Source organism: Acinonyx jubatus, chromosome D1 (genome assembly GCF_027475565.1).
Source record: "Acinonyx jubatus isolate Ajub_Pintada_27869175 chromosome D1, VMU_Ajub_asm_v1.0, whole genome shotgun sequence".
Lineage (NCBI taxonomy): Eukaryota > Metazoa > Chordata > Mammalia > Carnivora > Felidae > Acinonyx > Acinonyx jubatus.
Window position 1 is genome coordinate 112,661,624 of NC_069390.1, and position 20,077 is coordinate 112,681,700.

General features: G+C 40.8%; 1 long non-coding RNA gene across 1 annotated transcript in view; it reads left to right on the top strand.

The window, feature by feature from the left end:
• Positions 1-20,077, top strand: part of LOC128311974 (uncharacterized) — a 99,050-nt gene that overhangs the window by 38,032 nt on the left and 40,941 nt on the right. Inside the window, exon 2 of the long non-coding RNA XR_008290751.1 lies at positions 12,127-12,563. This is a non-coding gene — a long non-coding RNA (uncharacterized LOC128311974). The remainder of the gene's footprint in view (positions 1-12,126; positions 12,564-20,077) is intronic.

The following is a 20,077-nucleotide window of genomic DNA, read 5'->3' on the forward strand; positions in this document are numbered from 1 at the left end:
AGAGAGAGAAGGCTAGCTAGTTTTCTCATCAAGCCAGCCCCTGGGTCACAGTGGTCACAGGCTATCTTGAAATTAATGGACATTTCAGAATTTAGTAATAGTCTTCTCGTTTTCATTTCAAAATGTGGGATGGGCTATGGTTTATTCATGGAACTCCACTGATAAGTTAGTTAGAAATTGCCAGATTGGAAAAATAAATAAATTGGCAAATGGTGACTCCAGTACTACTAGCTTTGTGCCATTATTCATTCATTTAATTCAACAAGTGTTTTCAAGTGTTTTCCATCAGCTAGTAGCTGTTCCAGCACTGGGAACATATTAGAGACCAAGTCAGTGCTCTTGCTGTGATAGAGCCCATGTTCTTGTAGCAGGTACCAAACATTACAGAAACAAGTAAGTGTGCGTACAGGGTGTTACGTGGCCAAAGAGCTATGGAGACAAAACGGGATACAAAAGACAAGGAGTTGAATGGGGAAAGTGTTCAGGGATAGTGACAGGAATAAAATGGCGGCTGATCAGAGGACCTGAAAGAAAGAAGAAAGTAAGACAGAATGTGTGCATTTCCATTCCAGGTAGAAGGAATTTCCATTTCATTGCACTGAGGCAAGAGCTTGCTTGAGAATGTTCCAGGAAGAGCAATAAGGGCTGCAAAAGCAACAGTGGTTGAGTCGGAGTGGTGGGGGGCAGGGGAGCAGGTGAAAGAGGCAGCAAAGCCCCAAATCACATAGAGCCCCTGGGTCATTGTAGGGATTATGCCTGTTGAGTGCAATGAAAGACCATTAAAAAAGCTTTTCAAAGAAGTGAGGCTGCATTGCAAATATTGTAAGAGAACCGCTTTGGTTGCGGGGTTGACCCTAGATTGTGGGGGACAGTTAGAGGCTGGGAGACCAGTTAGGAGGCTGTTGTAATATTCCAACTGACCAGGATGGTGGCTCCATCCAGAAGTGGAAGCAGGGGAGGTGGTAAGGAGTGCTATATTTTGGATTTATTTTGGAGACCCAGGATTTCCAAACAGGTGGAGGGAGAGAAAAAGAGAGGAGCCAAGGATACAACTGAGGTTTTTAGCCCACAAAACTGGAGGAAGTGAGCTGGAGCTATCATTTACTGTTTCTGGGGACATGTTCAATTTGAGATGTCTTTTATTTATTTATTTATTTATTTAAAAAAATTTTTTTTCAACATTTATTTATTTTTGGGACAGAGAGAGACAGAGCATGAACGGGGGAGGGGCAGAGAGAGAGGGAGACACAGAATCGGAAACAGGCTCCAGGCTCTGAGCCATCAGCCCAGAGCCTGACGCGGGGCTCGAACTCACGGACCGCGAGATCGTGACCTGGCTGAAGTCGGACGCTTCACCGACTGCGCCACCCAGGCGCCCCTTGAGATGTCTTTTAGACACTTACGTAAAAATGTCGAGTGATCCATTGGCTATAATAATCTGGAGTTTAGGGAAGAAGTCTGATCCAGAGAGATGAATTTGGGAGTCATCAATGCTTAGCTGGTATTTTATTTTATTATTTCTTTTCCAGCTTTATTGAGATATAATTGATGTGTAACATTATATTAGTTTAAGGTATACAACATAATGATTTGATATATGCAGATATTGAAACATAATTACCACGAGAAGTTAACAGCTATCACTTCACAGTTACAATTTCTTTTCTTGTGATGGGAACTTTTAAGATCTACTCTATTAGCAACTTTAAAATATATAGGATAGTAACGTTAGCTATGGTCTCCATGCTGTCCCTCACACCCAGAACTGATTTATATTATAACCAGAAGTGTGTGCCTTTTGACAACTTTCACCCATATCCCTCAACCCACTCCCCACCTTTGGAACCACTAAATCTGGCCTTTGATGCAGAGTTCTGCTTTTTTTTCTGGATTCTACATGTAAGTGAGATCATACAGTATCTGTCTGACTAACTTCACTCAATGTGACACCTTCGGGGTCCATCCATGTTATCACAAATGACAGGATTTCCTCCTTGTTAATAAATGAATAATATTCCATCGTGTGTGTGTGTACACCACACATACACACATCTTCTTTACCCACTCATCCATCAGTGGACACTTAACGTTGTTTCTATGTGTTGGCTGTTGCAAATAACGCTGCAGTGAGATATTTCTCTGAGAAAGTGCTTTCATTTCCTGTGGGTATGTTGCCAGAAGTGGTATTGCTGGATCATGTTAGTTCTATTTTTAAATTTATGAGGAACCTCCATACTGTTTTCCAGAGTGGCTGCACCAGTTTGCATTCCTACCAGCAGTGCAAGAGGGCTCCCCTTTGTTTCCTTGCCAACGCCTGTTGTTTCTTGTCTTTGATTCTAGCGATTCTCACACACATGAGGTGATAACTCATTGTAGTTTTGATTTTCATTCTGATAGCTGGTATTTTAAGGCTACTTGGATATGGATATAGATTGAGGAGCAGGATGTCCTAGGTGTGAGCCTGGGGCAGACCAACATATGGAGACTGTGTTGATGAGGACCGTGTGCTACTTTTACTGCTGCAACAAATTACCACAGATATAGTGGCTTGAAGCAACATGTCTTGTAGTTAAGGAAGTCAGAAGTCCAAAATAAAGAACGAGGTAGAGACAGTGCTTCAAGAAGAAGGGAGTAATCGCTCTGCTAAATTCATTGATCCAGGAAGGTAAAGATGAGAAGTGACTATTAGGTTTAAATGAGTGGAAACCACTGCTGACATTGACAAGACTCTGTTAGTGGAATTGGTGGCAGATGAAAGCCTGATTAGAGAAGGCTCAGAGGACAATGGAGCAGGCCAGCTTCATGGATGGACGATCCGTACAGTCACACAATGTCCCACCTTTTTTTCTCCCTTGAGGAAGAATGAGAGAGAGAGAGAGAGAGAGAGAGAGAGAATCCTCTCAACTGACTGAGATATCCAGGTGCCCCAGACAATGAATGCCCCACCTTCAGAAGAGTTTAACCCATGGCTTAATGCCCTGCTATCACTGTCTTGAAATTCTTAATAAATTTGAATAAAAGGTCTACACTTTTATTTTACACCAGCCTCAGCTAATTATGTTGCTTGTTCTGCAACAGAAGAATTGGAGACAATGATTATGGACAATGCTTTCAATGAAATTTTCATACATATGATCAGAAAAATGGAGCCAGAGGAGGAAGTGTGGTCACAGGAGGGTTTTTAAACTTAAGATGTTGCTTATGACAGTGTGGAGGTACCTGTGTAGCACCAGAGAGCAGGGTTGACTGGGACCATCTCCCTCTGTGACCAGATGTCCCACATACAGTGCAAGTGGAGTCTGCAGCATGATTTCACTGGATCCCTGCAGAGGAGGACACTCCTGTTTCCCTGGCTCATCTCCATTAGTTTTCCAGTGGGTTGGTGGTTTCATGCAAGAAGGGTCAAAGCCTTACAGACTTAACTACAACAGATCTTCTTAAACTACCCAACTCCTGTCACTCTGGACTTCAGCATACAAGATTAATTTTACAACCTGTGTTCTTCACAGAGCCATGTTCTTCTAGATGCATTTACAAGTTGACTTTATCATGACTTGTTCTAGCATTTTCCCAGGCATGCCAGTGACAGTGACCCTGGCTCAAAGCCAGAGTCATTCATCGCTGTCCTCAGGAAAGACACATGGATGGCGTCTGTCCAAGCTGCAGGCATTTTCCCCATATATCACAGTGGCTGGAAATGAGTTTCACTGTGGAGCGCTGCTAATTACACTTAACAAATAACCACGCACACAACGGTACTAGACAGCAAACATACCAACTCCCTCCCCTCTGACCCAGGAAACGAACTGTGACACACCCACCTCCCTGGCCTGGGGAAGCAGTCTGAGCCTGAGCTCTCTGGGACCGACACTCCTGAAACTACTCACTGGAAAAGAACGGTCTCTCGGACGATTTTTAATCCTCATCTACAATCGTTCATAGATTGAAATCTTGTTGGAGCAGATTATTTTGTGCCCCAAGTTCAGTTTTGCACGAGGGGCAACAAGTCCTCAGTGTACTCCACATCAGTAATTTCAGTGGAATTTAGGTGCTCAGTTGTGTGAATTTCCATTTATACAGGACCTGCATCCCTTCCCCTTAGGTGACAGCACTCCATGCACTGTCTCCTCCTGCTGTTCACTCCAAACGTGCTTGGGAGCTCGGAAGGTGACAAGGGAAGAAAGATGAGATAGTGGGCCAGTGGATGGAAGGGCAGGTCTCAGAAGACAGAAACAGACTTTTTTCCAACTTACGCAGTTGTTCCTTGCCAGTTATGTACAGAAGCACGAGGTCAGGAAATGTAATTCTTGCTGGCAGGGTGCTTACATTTCATTTAGGGAGACACACATGTGAACAGGCAGTTACACTATATTGTGGGAGGTGGTTTGTAATCAAAGCCCGAGTCTTTGGGACACCCCTCCCTTTCCTTCCCAGGTTTGTTTAAATCTTGAGTCTTCTCGTGGTCTTTGAACTTCTCTTCTAAGTTTAATCTCTCCCACCTGCCACCCTTCTCGCTCTTACATCAATACCTAATTCCATTTTATGTTTTCAGAGTCTGCTCTTTATTCTGATTTGATAAAAAACCACTCCTAATATGTTAGTAAGCAGATAGGTTGCCTTTTCATTGACAACACTGTTGAAAATTTTTAAGTTTACTTATGAATCTTAAAAGGTGTTTTCCCTTCCAGCTTTCACTTAAAAGTAAACTTCAAGAGTGACAACTCCAGGCATTTTTAGGCAAATGGGGCACCCTAAAAAACATTCTAGGCATCGAGGGCCAATTAATACCTACTTTGAGGGCATATGCAACTTACAATAGTTCTTTACATATTTTCCCAACATTACAAATTAAAGTTTTGCACTGTAAGATGGCTGACGGGACTAAAACAAGCTCTAGTTCCTAGCTTACAGACTCCTCTTCCGGGTTCTTCCTGCTCTGTTTGCTGCACGGGCACAAAAGCCTCCACGAATGCAGAAGATGATGCTATAAATTACCCTTCCCACTTGCATTCTGGGCTCAGATCTTTGGAGAAATGGTCTCCTCTGAGCCCACTGGTGTTAAGTAAATCTCTGATCCACCAAGATCTCTGAGTGCCGCTTGGTTTTTCTGCCAGCGTTGCAGCCTGGTTCCGTAACAGTATAAGATTTTGAAGTTTCAAGAGTGTTTTCAGATATGTCTTATCATTTAATATTTACATCAAGTGTATAAAAAACTTTTATTATTATTTTCATTTTACAGATGAAAGAGAAGACCAGGCCAGAGTAGAACAGGTAGTAAATAGTAGAATCTCAATGGTAACTGTTTGTGATTTTCAAACCTGGACCTTTTCCCAAGACTTTTTTGTTGCCTTTCCAGTTCCCAAACTCACATTTCTGAAAGTGCTCAGCCGTGTATTTGATTTGGGAGAAAAAAAGGAATTAAGGAGGGAAGGAAGAGAGGGAGGAAAGAAGGAATGTGTGAAAGTAAGAATAGCAGAAGGTGCAGGGAGGAGCTGAATAAGGAGCCTGAGGAGGCCAGTGTGGTACCCAGAGAGGTTGTCCTTTATTGTTCTTCCCATCAGCAAGTCAAAAGTAAGGGAATACAGGAAATTAAAATGGATGATTAAGTACAGAATTTCCTTTGTCCTACTGAGGCTTAAATTAACAAATGAGACAAATAACAGCTGGAGAGGCGTCTGTGGTCTAGGACCTCCAGAGCGGCTCCGCATACTAAGCAGGTGATTAACTAGGTGGTTCCCATACAGAGGCATGAGTTGTTAGGAGGCTCTTTGATCTATGCAGAATACCGTCAGCTTTGAAAGAGAAATTTAACTTAAAGTAGGTTTAATAGATTATTCATATGTATAAAAAGAACAGATCAGAGGTAGAATAACTTAGTGATTTGGGTACTAATCTGTACGAAAGCTATTTGTGATCAAACCAGCCACACTAGTATCTCTCTCTTGTTTTCCATGTTAGTTATTGAATCTACATTATGGATTTAAGCATTTTGCTTGTAGTTTCTTGTGTTAATCTCCTTTCCCTTCTAGATATTTATCTTGATATCAATGATATGTCAAATTCATTTTTAATGAATGCCTGATAATATCTAGCCAAGTATCATATAAAGTAATTTAGAACTACCTGCTTTAATTAAAATGGATAGAAAATTTATCAAAAGAATAACTTCTTTTAAGAAAAAATCAAATAAAATCTCATATTTTGCTCTTTTTCTTATATAAGGAGTTATTTCAAACAAAGATATTCATAAGAGTTGTCTTCAACCATCTGATCTTTTTTTTCAACATAATACTTAATTTTATTTTTTTAAATTTACATCCAAATTAGTTAACATATAGTGCAACAATGATTTTAGGAGTAGATTCCTTAATGCCCCTTACCCATTTAGCCCATCCCCCCTCCCACACTTCCTCCAGTAAACCCCTGTTTGTTCTCCATATTTATGAGTCTCTTATGCTTTCTCCCCCTCCCTGTTTTTATATTATTTTTATTTCCCTTCCTTTCTGTTCATCTGTTTTGTCTCTTAAAGTCCTCATATGAGTGAAGTCATATGATATTTGTCTTTCTCTGACTAATTTCATTTAGCATAATACCCTCCAGTTCCATCTGTGTAGTTGCAAATGACAAGATTTCGTTCTTTTTGATTGCCGAGTAATACTCCATTGTGTGTGTGTGTGTGTGTGTGTGTGTGTGTGTGTGTGTACCACATCTTCTTTATCCACTCATCCATCAAAGGACATTTGGGCTCTTTCCATACTTTGGCGACTGTTGATAGTGCTGCTATAAACATTGGGGTGCATGTGTCCCTTTGAAACAGCACACATGTATCCCTTGGATAAATATCTAGTAGTGCAATTGCTGGGTCATAGGGTAGTTCTATTTTTAATTTTTTGAGGAAACTCCATGCTGTTTTCCAGAGTGGCTGCACCAGCTTGCATTCCCATTCAACTATCTGATCTTTATTCATAAAATACTGTATATAGTAAAACCTCTTTAATATTACTATTCCAAATAATTAAAAAATAGAGAATGGGCTATGTATTCTTAGTTGATTTTTCCTATTATTCTTTAATAAAAATATTGATAATTTAAATCTACTTATGTATAAATTTGCCTTATTTTCCATTTTCTTGAATTCCCATCAGTGTAATTTGTTGAAATATGTTTGGTGATGGTCACCATTGCTGTCAAACCAAGAAACTAAAGCAAAATGGTCTTTTCCCAAAAAATAGTATATTCTCTTCTCTTCAAAATAAGTTACAACATGTAGAATGGTTATTGTATTTCAAGTGAAAAAGAAACTAATGACTTGAATGGTCCTATTTCCTCTTAAAATGAGAGACTCTGATTAATTATATTTAATAATATTGCTGACACCTTACATCTATGGGGGAAGTCCATTTTAGGGAAGTAATACTTCTTTGTTTAAACATTTACATCTTTCATATATCGGTATGCAAATAGAGGCTTAAAACTATATTTACCAACTTAGATTCAACTCTAAATCCAAGTTGATAAATATATAAATATTTCAAGTAGTAACTTGGAATCACGGAAGGGAGCAGTTAGGTTTGTCCAAAAAACATCTGAATCACTGACTTGGTTATTTATTTTTTCAATATCGTCTTGCCAAATAACTATTTATCATTGCTTTGTTTTCAAGATGTTTTGCTTTTATGTCCTACGAGAAAGGAAAATGCTGCTCTGTGCAGCACACCTAATGGATCACACAGGCATAAAACGTAAACATTTTCAGCATTTGTCCATTTTAGGCAGTGCATCTTTCTGAGACTAATTTATCTTGTGAGTCATTTGGGTATGTTCATTTTAAACCAGTATGATTTCCACACTGAGTAGAAAAACTAGGTCATAAATTTAAAAATTATTAGCTACTACAATACTTTTAAAAAATCAAACTTCTGATTAGTGTTTGCTCAGTGGCCCAAGAGGCAAGAGCTCCGGGCGTCCACCCCAGTTCTCTGTACCTGTGGCGTGACATGAACTGCTCCCCTGATTTTGCTAAGATGGGAAGTCCCTTCCTGGGCCGATGACCATGACATCACAGCTTCATTCTTCATCCCTTGTTTTGTCCTCATTGTGAGTAGTCCATCGTGCTTTCACAACAGCCCCCTTAAATTTAGCCCAAGCCACCAAGACTACATGAAGGATATCCTAAACAATCGTGACTTGTAGGTTATAAGAGAATCACAGTCTTCCTTGTGTCTGTCACTATTTAATCTGTTGATCAGGCAGCAAGGTGAATTGTGTCCTTGTGTCTGGATAAAATCTTTGTTTCAGGCAGGTCGAGTACTGAGACTTGAGGCAGTGTCAGGAATGCTGGGTAACGCTGTCCAGGGGTCAGGAGACTGTGTGTCGTGCTTGGGCACCTCACTTGGGCACAGAGTCTCTTGTGTCGTGTGTCTTGGTGAAGACCTTGATGGGAAGGTCTCTGCCTTCACTGCTCTTCTGCCATTGTCAGGATTGATCAAGGTGACAAACCACAGCAGGTGGGTAATGAGAGGTGGAGTTTCAGCTTCACGAGCCTTGTGAGTCTTGACTTTGACTTAGGGGTGCGCTCTGTTCTTTGACTCTGCCTCAGACTCCCGTCTCTTCTCAGTCCAGGACTGTTTCCTATTTTCCTGAATATCTCTGGAGAGCCAAAACCATCAGCTCAAACTTTATTCCAGTTTTTTATTTAAACATTTTTAATTTTGATTTTCAGATTCTATATAATCTATGTTGTCAGCATTGAAGAAATCAAAGGCTTACATGACACAGACTATACCCTTCAGATTCCTATAATATAGTTCATTTATTCAAAAGAACTTTATCAGATGCTGTACTGAAAAGTGATATATTTATACGTGAGAAAATAGAAAAAAATAACACAACAGATGACATATTTAAGTGACAAAATATTGATACAAATGACAGCAGCTGTGGAAAGGAGAGAGGAGACTGCATGTAATAATGGAAGGATCACGGTATCCAGTCTGGAGCTTTGCCAGTGAAAGTGTGAGCTACCTGGAACCGGAAATGTCAGCACCACCTGGGGATTGTTAGAAAGTGCAGACTGTACCTACTAACATAGGATCTGCATTTTAACAAATCTTCAATAAGCTTTGAGAAACACTGCTCAAGAACACTCAGATTAGGCTATGCTAATTGTTTATTACTTACATACTTGGCCTATGAGATAGTCTTTCCCAAACTGTGAAGCTCTGAGCTCTCCAGGCCCTTCCTGCATCTCTTATATTAAGTAGGATGATTATGAGCATGGATATAGTCAAGAGGTTGGTAGTAATGCAGGATTTCTTTCTGGAATTTTATTGAAATTCTACTGTGCCTTCACTTTATTTATGCATGCACACACACCCAGAAATCTGTGGAGCCTTAGGCTCATTGCTAAGAACAATAGTATAGATTTTCTATGGTGTTCTATGCTTTGTGTGAGATGCAGTGATGGATAACATGGTCTCTTCCTTCAGGATCTCCACAGAATAAATGTGTAGAAAAGATCTACCAGAAGTAGAAAGAAAGAAAGAAAGGAAAGAAAGAAAGAAAGAAAGAAATGCAATGTTAGAGGCCACTCTCAAAATGGTAAGCAAGAAGACATTTAAAAAATACTCCATGATCTTGTATTTTAAAATCAACTCAAGGGGCTCCTGGGTGGCTCGGTCGGTTAAGCGTCCGACTTTAGCTCAGGTCTTGATCTCACGGTTCGTGGGTTCTGACCTGTCAGCACAGAGCCTACAGTCTACTTCAGATTCTGTGTCTCCTTCTCTCTCTGGACCCCCCCCCCCCACGCTCTGTCTCTCTCTCTCAAAAATAAACATTAAAAAAAATAAAAGCAACTCTATTGAGATACCGTTTATATACAATAAAATGCACCCATTAAAAAAAAACACTTGGAGGAGCCACTTACGAGTGTATGACCATGAATGCCTTTGACGGGAATGATTGATGCCAACTACACAGGTTCAGAATGACTCTCAAGCTTAAGATAATGGATGAGAAACTCCTCTATAAATTACCACATGCTATTCAATGTTATCTGTGTTTTCAGAGAAAGTTTTCATGGAGAGTGTACACCTTTCGATGTAATCTGTGGGTTGAGCATGCAGCCTGATTCCCCCTTTTGGTCCCCAGCTGTCACTCTGTGAACTTCCCTTTCTCATAAGGACACTGTCCTCGACCTATGTTCCTGAATTGTTTTTTTTTGAGGTGTTTTCGTTTTCATTTTTGTTTTTGTTATTTTCCACTTTAGGATCTTTGAGCCATTCTCCTTCTCCTGAAGAGTCAGCATGATCTTTTTAAAAACTCCTTATAAATTAAGACTTAACAATTAAGTATTATCATTAATATAGACAATTATTTAACCTAAAACATCATGCTAAAAAGGGACCAGATTCCCAAGCTCAGGAAAGAGCAGTAATCTGGCACAAAATACATGAGGCTTATATGTTATCATTTGTCAGAAACTTAAAAGCATGTGGAAATTTAATTTTTGTAATAATAATCTCATGACCCACTTATGTTGGTATGAGTCAAACACCACCAGCTTCAGACACCACGTTATTTCCCCTCCACTCCCAGTACATAATTTCTCCCAAAGTTACAAAACGTTAACAGCTTATACCATCACCGACAGCTGAGAATGATGGTTAACCCGTTACCAGATGCAGGTCACCAACCATAAGGCTTATGGAACAGAATTAAGATGTACAGTTGTTGGCTGACACGTTTTTCCATTAAAATATTTTATTTCCAAAGAATCATATGGAATATTTAAGGATCAGCATAGAAAATTTTCTAGTTATTTGTTGCTTTTGGTGGGGTAGAGGTTGGAGGAAGAAGCAAAGACTGATGTAGGTCATATCTGAGACAAACTTGTAGTAGTAAAATTCCTAGTTGGAAAAATATTTTGAACCTAGAAAATTAAGCTGCATGTCAAAAGATTTATTTTAGTTATAAATATTGGACTGATGACTAGCCCTTCATGTATTTCGTCTCTAATTGGGACATAGAGTGTGGATAATTAACATACTTAGAACTTCCAGTTTTTTTTTAATTTTTTTTTAATGTTTATTTATTTTTGAGACAGAGACAGAGCATGAACGGGGGAGGGTCAGAGAGAGAGGGAGACACAGAATCTGAAGCAGGCTCCAGGCTCTGAGCTGTCAGAGCCCGACGCGGGGCTCGAACTCACGGACCGTGAGATCATGACCTGGGCAGAAGTCGGACGCTTAACCGACTGAGCCACCCAGGCGCTCCAGAACTTCCAGTTCTTGAAAAGTAAAAAAAGAATTAAATACAAACACCTATCACTCTCATACATGCCTGTTCTCCCCAGAATAACTTGTGGGAAAGCACTGGCTCACAAGTTGCTTTATTATTTAGAATTTATTCACTTTTTAAGTCAAGAGGAAGTGAATGCATATCCTTTGCCTCTGCCTCTGTGACATTTATGTTCTGTTATGACACGGGGAGCAATTATGTTTGATTTAACACAATACATTTGATTGGGGTGACATTGTTAGGAGCTCTGTGTTTACTGGGTCATCTGCAAGTTTTTCAATACCACTGATTGTCAGGTGAGAGCTAGCGAATTGGATTACTCATATTTGGAAAATCAAAGGAAAATTCAGTGTTTTGTTTTCCTTAAGAGAACTGTTTATTTAATCTAAATGTTATATAATGACTTTTATAATTGCTTCCAAGATTTTTCTCTCCTTGGAACCTAAAATTTTACAACTATGTTAATTAATAACGTTCTGCACTTCCACAGCACCTTTTTGTCTGAAAATCTCAGTGTTTACTTGTCTTTATCCTGTCTTCGGGGAGAAGTGAATCTGTGTTTTTTTTGCTTTTTCCTTTTTAAGTATAAAAAGTGCATTGATTCAGAATGCCCGCTTTTTGTCCAGCATCGCATTTGTGTGGCATATTGTGCCAAGAAAAGGAGGGTCTCACCTGCTGTTGTTCTCGAGACTGAACGGGCCCTGGCGACTTTCCTGCCCGTACTTGGTGATGGCGTTAGAGAGCATGCAAGAGCATTTCACAGACTTCTTGGGGATAAAGATCACACTTTCACTTTTTAATGTTTATTTAATATTTGTTATATTTTAGGTGAAGCCAAGTAACTGTGAACTCCACATCCACACATTCTGCAAAATAATGAAGTCATAAACTCATAGGCTAAGGCAAACAGCAACCACAAGAAGCTTTTGAGACCCACAGATGAAGTCTAGAGTCCTTGTGCTAGCAAGTTCCTGCGGCACCCACCCACCCAGGGTCTGAAAAGAGCACACGTTCATTATCTCACAGTGTCTGGAGGCCCAAAGTCTGGGAACAGCTTACCCACATTCCCGGCTTAGGGTCTCCAAAAGCTGTGATCACAGTGTTGGCTAAGTGGCGTCAACGTCTGGAGGCCAACTGGGGAAGAATTCACTTCCAGGCTTACTCAGGGTGGCCACAGTCCTTTCGGTTGTAGGACCCTGGCTTGTTGCCGCTGTTGGATGCCAACTGCTCTCAGATCCTGGACACCACCCCGAGCCCCATGCCAGGTGGGTACCATGCCAGCATGGCCACTTCTTCACAGGAAGCTAGGGAGACCATCTCTAGAGTGACTCTGCTAACAAGACACAGTCTTATGAACATAATATAAACACAGAAGTGCATCCCGTCACCTTTGCCGTTCTCGACTAGACAGAAGCAAATGCCAGGCTTTGCCCACAGGCAAGGGAGATAGCTGTACAAGGCCATGAGCGGCAGGAGGTGGGGATCATGCCCCACCCTACCCATAACCGGCCCTATCAATGCAGGTTAGGGAGAGCAGCATATAATGGAAAAACCAGTGACTAAAGCTAGAAGGGCCTTATCTCTTTCTCGAGTCAACAAAGAAAGTAAATTCAGAGAAAGCTGTGTCGTGATGGGTCTGGCAGCTCCACCTGTGCTTCTGGGGCCTCTGCAAGTTTTAGTACATCTTCCAGGCCCAGCTTCCAGTCTTAAGGGCACTTCCTGGCCCAACATGTCTGTTAATGGTTACAGCCATCAGTAGCATAAAGAAGGAAAAGCAGACAGAGAAAAAGTTGGAGCGGCCGGAGCAGCCTCCATAGCTGTCCTGCAAGTCCCGCAGAGCAAGGCATCGGTTTTTAGACATATCTGACATGTTGCTGAGGGCCATGTGAGCGAGTTACAGCTGAGGGAGAGGCTGGGAAAGGCAGTTCCTAACTGGAGCTGTTGTTGCCAAATAATGCAGGGGATCTTTTACGAAGGAAGGAAGGGTGGTAACTTGCTGCTTCTGCCCAGCCGGCCCCGGGAGTTCCTTAAGGTTTGCTGACACTAAATGCTGAAGTGCCCTGTCCGATACTGACCTCCTAAGGAAACCATGCTCCGAGGTCGGCCTCCAGCCACCCCAAACAGAGAAACCATGTTGATTCCTGCCCGTGCTGGCAGAGGCATCTTTGCCATGGAAGGTCCCATATGTGGACTTCCCCATCCTTGCCAGAGTTCCTGCCTTGGTAACATGTGCAGTGAATCAATCAACAGTACTCGGGGCTTGTTTTGACTGATTCCACCCTTCATCTCCACCCTCGGTTCCCAAAACTCTTGGGTCGGAGTCCTGGCTCAGTGCCCATCTCCCTTCTACTCAGTGATTTATTGCCTGTTCTGTGTGCTGGCTCCATTTCAGGACACAGATCACTCCCTTTTGCATCTTTCTGTTTTTCTTTTTAATGTTTATTTATTTTTGAGAGAGAGAGAGAGAGACGGAGCACAAGCAGGAGAGGGGCAGAGAGAGACACACAGAATCCAAAGCAGGCTCCAGGCTTTGAGCTGTCAGCACAGAGGCCCTGCCCAATGCGGGGCCTGAACCCATGAACCATGAGATCCTGACCTGAGTGGAAGTCGGACTCTTAACTGACTGAGCCACCCAGGCACCCCTCCCTTTTGCATCTTTGATGCCAGGTCCTTGTCTGGGCAGATCCCGTTCTCTGTCCCTATGCTCCTGTTACCATCTACAGCTGGGAGTGACCCCAATGTCCTCCATGTCTCACGACCTGGATCTAGGTCCCATCATGTGCTCCACAGCCTCAGCCTGGCACTCTTACAGCAATTACCTGGACCATGGGGAGGTCAAACAACTGGGAATACTAGCACAGGCACATAATACGTACTCAGTGAAGTTCTGAGCTGGTTTTAATGGGTACTGCATTTTAGGATAACAATCTTGGATCTTACTGATATCACCCTCCCTCACATACTCACGTTATGTTCTTTTCTCCACAGAGACTATTCCAGCACAAGTCTAAGACCAGTTAGGTCTCAGGCAACAGTCTTGGGACCTTACTTTGTCAATGCCAAAAATAATTTGGGTGAGACTCTCAATCAGTGGTGAAATATTTGGGGGAATATATAGGGCTTTGAGCCCGCAGGGACATGGCTGCTGGGGGGTGAAGGGAAGAGAAATGAGAATTCTGCTGAACTGCCTGGGGTTCCTGCTCCCCTGTTTTTATCTGTGGCTGTTGCCTGAAATCCTTCCTCCTTACATTCCCAACACTGTTGTTGGAGATTCTACAGATGATTTGCTTCCCTGAAATTACACTTCTCTGTTAGATGATTGCCTTAGCCTATTCCACCCTCCAAGTCATCTCTCTGCCCTAATGTCTGACTTATGTTGACCCACAGGTTCTGAGTCTGAAGTTACAGGCATATTGGCCAGTATTCTTACCCTCTTCTCAAAGCAGTTGGGACACCACACTGTCACTTTTCATTGACACTACTAAGATTTATGAAACCTCTCTTTGTGCAAGACATTATTCTTAGTATTTGAGATAGAGGGATGAACAAAAGAATGTCCTTAATCTCTTGTCATTTGTAATCTATAAAAAATCACAATGAGCAAGTAAATCAATGGCAAACATAAAAACATGAAGTAATGATAAATGCATTGTAGGGAACTAAAATAAGCTATGGTATTAATGAGTAACTGAAGTTTACATGATTAAGAAGCGTCTCTGAAGAATTAAACTATATGCTGAGGTTTATTCCCCACAGACAAGATGTGGAAACAACCTAAGTATTGTGTCCATTGACACCTGCCAATTGTGACAATATGCATGGAACTGGAGGGCATTGTGCTGAGTGAAAGAAGCCAGAAAGAGGAAGACAGATACTCTATGGTATCACTTACATGTGGAACCTAAAAAAATCGAAAAGTCAAAGACGTAGAAACACAGAAGTAGAATGACTGACGGTTGCTGGGGTTGGGGGAGGGGTGGAAATAGGGAGAGGTTGGTCGAAGGGTACACCCTCTCAGTTAAAGGATCAGTAATTCTGAGGAGCTAATGTGTAGCACGATGACCATAGTTGATAATACTTTATTGTACACCTGAAATTTTGCTGAGAGTAAATTTCTAAAAAATGCTTGAGGGATACATGTGCGAGGGGATGGGTGTGTTAATTAGCTACATTGTGGGATGTATACCAAATTACCATGTTGTATACTTTAAATACATTACGTTTTTTATTTATATTTATTACATGTTGTGAAGTAAAAATATATTTGTTAATTACACCTCAACAACAAAAAAATAAGAATGAGTAAAATAAAAATTAAAAAATGTATGTACTAAGATCTTAAAAAATACCTGTCACTAGAGGATTGATAACATAATGTTTAGTGCATCCATATAATATGCTGCCACTAAAACTAATGATGATGTACATTTGGTCAAAGTGGAAGCTGTACATGCATTTGATGTGTGTATGAGTTTGCACAGCAGAACATTTATAACTACCTCTGGGTGGTAAGATGAAGGGCTATCTTCAAAAATATGCTCTTTATGTTTTTTTCTGCATTATTTTTTACAATGTGTAAGATTTTATCTTATGGTGAGAAAAGAAGAACAATAGAAGTACTTAATAAAATAGAGAAAAAGGAATCCGGATAGGCTACCTCTAAGCATCCTTTCTGCAGATGGAGGTTGATGACCTTGATCCTCACAGAGAAGAGCCTTTCTTCTTACTAAGTCTGTCTCTGGCACCTGGACCAAGTACTACCTGAGACTGGGTTTATTAGAGGTCTGTCTGAGCAAGGAGGGAGCCACGCGCAGCTGCTTACAGTCACAGGGAAATAGGACTTCAGACAAGCTAATGAGAGGAGACAGAAACAGGCCACTGGAGATGTCTGCTGGTCACTGAGCCATAAATCCTTTCCCCACTTACTCCACTCCTGCCAGCTGTGCACTGTGACCTGGTGTCTAGGAGATCATCCACGTTCAGTGGATCGTGGGGCAGCAACAGAGAACCAGTGCAGAAGCACTTCTGTCTTTCCAAAGGGGAGGATTATGCAGGTCTGAGAACAACACGGATGGTTACATTGTGCTGATCTCTTCTTTATGGTCAGACACTTACTTTGCTCAGTTGACTAAACAGTTAATTATCATGAAGACATAATACTCCAGACTGACTCTGAAAGTGGGAATCAGACCAATCATTATATGGGCACATTTATCCTATTTTTCCATTTTATTATACTCCTGGATAATATTCCATCCAGAACAGTCAGTATGCACTGAAGTACAATACATATTGTACTAAAATGACAATTTATAGCTCTTCAATAAATGCAGAGACTCATTTCTATGTACGTTACAATCTACTTACTCCTTGAAATTGGATCCAGAGCAGCTGGAATAAGAATGTCCCTCAGAAATCATCTTGTCTGATTCTGTTTCCAGTAGCAGCAGAGAAGCTTATCTCAGGAATTTGAGAGTGACAAAGAGCAGGATAGAAACTGCAAATGATATCACCCTTAAAGGAGGAAAACCTCACTGGACCGGATACATTCTAATATGGCTTTTATCTGAGATAACTCTCTAGTCTGAAAGGCACAGAGAAGCTGGAAATAAGTTGAAGGCTCTTGTGTTATTGAGTTGAGATATCCGAAGACAGAGTTGGGAGCCGCTAGAGAAGCTGGAAGTTGAGTTGAGAAATTGTGGCAAGAAGGAAGTCACAGATCTGTGTATAAAGTCCCCTCAAATCCTTGGCTAACTCCTGATACGCGTCTGCCTGGGGAAAACCTGACAGAAAGCAACAGATGAAAGGTTGAAAGAAATTTCAGTTGCTGCTCTTCATAAAAGAGAGAGTTTAGAATTTGAGTCTGGCCATGTTGGAGGACTTGGTAAATTCACCCTATTCACAGAAACCCCACAAGGTTCAAGCCGTGGGAGCAAAGACTGTGTCCCAGACCTAAAGGGTTCTAGGTCTAAGCGTAAACCATGAGACCTACTCCGGAAAGTATAAAACCAAGTCTCTCTGAGTTCAGTGTGATCAGCCAATAACTGCCTGCCAGAACAAAAATCAACACCATCCCAAGGATGGTAACAGAATCCAGAGTCTCTGCAATACGTCGTGCACAGGGCCTAGTACTTATTAAATATCAGTAGGTATGCAAAGGAGCAGGAAGATGTGACTCACAGTCATGAGAAAAATGAGTCAGAAGAACCAACCCTAAGATGACATAGATGTTGGAACTAGCAGACAAGAATTTTCAGCAGCTCTTGTAACTATGCTCGTCTAGACGTTATCGACTTACCGTTTCTCAGCCTCGACTTTGCTTTTCTGTGACCTGCTTTGTGATGTTGGAGCAAGAGTCTGTAAACATTCCCCTTTTGCCAGCTGTCCCAGTACTGAGCTTTGTTAACAGAAGGTCCTGAATGGGGAGGCTGCAGGAGGAAGGAGTTTCTCTTCCCGGTTCTGTTGTGCTTTTAATTAAAAAGCAATTCTGGCTCTTGCAGTATGAGGCTGCCAGAAGACAGTGTGACGCCCGGCAGGTGGCTTTCCCCGTGAACCTCAGCAGCAGGTCGGCAGGTATCTTCCCACATGTCTTCCCACTTGGGGGCGGGCACACCAGGAGGTGATTTCCTGCTTGCCATCCCTAGCCTGGAATACATCGTGAACTTACCTGCTGTTCTATGTGTTAACACCATAGCCTCTCTAATGATGTATGAATCTCAGTCTTGGCAGGGGCGGGGTGGGGGGGAAGTGATTTATTCCACGTCTAGTCATGCCTCGGCTCCCAATATCTGCTATTTATATAGTCTTTAGAATTCTCTTTACCTCTTAGTGGTTAATCCCCTGACACTAGTTAATAATTCTTTCTATTATGTTTTTCCTATTCAAATTATTGGTGTGTTTTCTACCTCCTGACTGGACCCTGAACTACAAAATGTATTTAAAATGAACACACAATTGTTGTAAGATATGTTTAAGATGAGTAGGAAATCTCAAAAGAGATTCTAAGCTAAAAAATAAAAAGACTGAAGTATAAAATAAATACTAAGATAATATAAATGATTTATAACATTTCTAAAACAAAATTCATGGCATGGACTTAATAGCATATTAAACATCTTGATTGCACAACAAAAGAGCGAGTCCAAAATTAAAATTGGATGATGACTATATTTCTCTGAGAAACTGAGAGAACAGAAAATGAAGAGGTAGGTGCTGAGCACCTTAGGGACCTGTGGAATCCTGTCACAAAAGGAGACCATGTATATAATTGTAGTCTCAGAAAGAGAGAAGGAAGAGAAAGTGGGACAAAAAATATTTTTAAAAAATAATGGCTGGAACATTCCCAACTTGGGAAAACAGAAACCTATAGATTCAAAAAGTTCAGCAACTTTGAAGAAGATAAATATGGAGAGCATCGTCCTTAGGCACATGATAGTCAAACGGCTGAAAATCATGATAGATAATCTTGAAATCAGACAAGGAAAAATGATTCATCAATAGAGAGCGACAATCATATGCTGACCTTCCAGCAGAACTAGCAGAGACCAGAACTCAGGGAACAATATCTTTAAAGTACTGGAAGAAAAAAAAAGTCAATTCTGAATTCCTTCAATAAAATATCCTTCTACAATATATAAAGTTAAGTAAAAACAAGTAACAATTTTCTCAGATAATTAAAAGCTGAGAAAATTCTTCAGCAGCAGTGCTGACACTACAAGAAATACTGAAGAGACTCTTTAGGCATAAGAAATTACCCAACATGAAAAATCTCATCTGCAGTTGGGAATGAAGAGCACCAGAGACTTTATTTATTTATTTTTAATGTTTATTTATTTTTGAGAGAGACAGAGACAGAATGCAAGTGGGTTAGCGGCAGAGAGAGAGGGAGACACAGAATCCGAAGCAGGCTCCAGGCTCTGAGCTGTCAGCACAGAGCCTGACGCTGAGCTTGAACTCACGAGCTGTGAGATCAGGACCTGAGCCGAAGTCAGACGCTCAACCGACTGAGCCACCCAGGCGCCCCAAGCACTAGAGACTTTAAATATGCAGGTAAATTTAGTAGAAACTAATTGTTCTCCTGAGCTTTGTAAAGTACATACAATCAAGTAAAACAAAACAAAACAAAATTTATAACCTATGCAGATACAAAACATATGAAAACAGTAACACAGAAGAAGGAGTAAATGGAATTGTAATGTTGCAGCATTCTTACATTTTATGAAAAGCAGTAGAATATTAAATCTATGTGGAATGTGACAAGTTAAAGTGCATGATATAGTCCCTGAGCTGCGATTTAAAGAGGAGATGTACACCTAAAAAGGAGAAATTAAAATGCAATAATATGGTTGCCAAATTAATGCTAAATAAAGGCTATGGGGGAGAAATAAGTGAGACAAATAGATATCAAAATGTAAAATGACAGACTTAAGCGCAGTCATATAAAGAATTGTATGTAAATGAACTAGGCACTACAATTAGAAGGTAGAGATTATCAGATTGCTTTTTATTTAAAAAAAGTAGTATCTGACTTGTGTACAAGAAATACACTATCAATATAAAGACACAGGTATGTAGGATGTAAAAGAGTGGAAAAAATATACCATTCAAAGAGTAAGTATATGAAAGCTGGTGTAGCTATCTAAATACCAACACACTTGAAGACAAGGGACACAGTGCATTTCATAATGATAAAAGGGAAAACCCATCAGGGAGACATAACCATGTATATATATATATGTACATAAAAACAGCTTTGAAATACATGAAGCGAAATGGACAG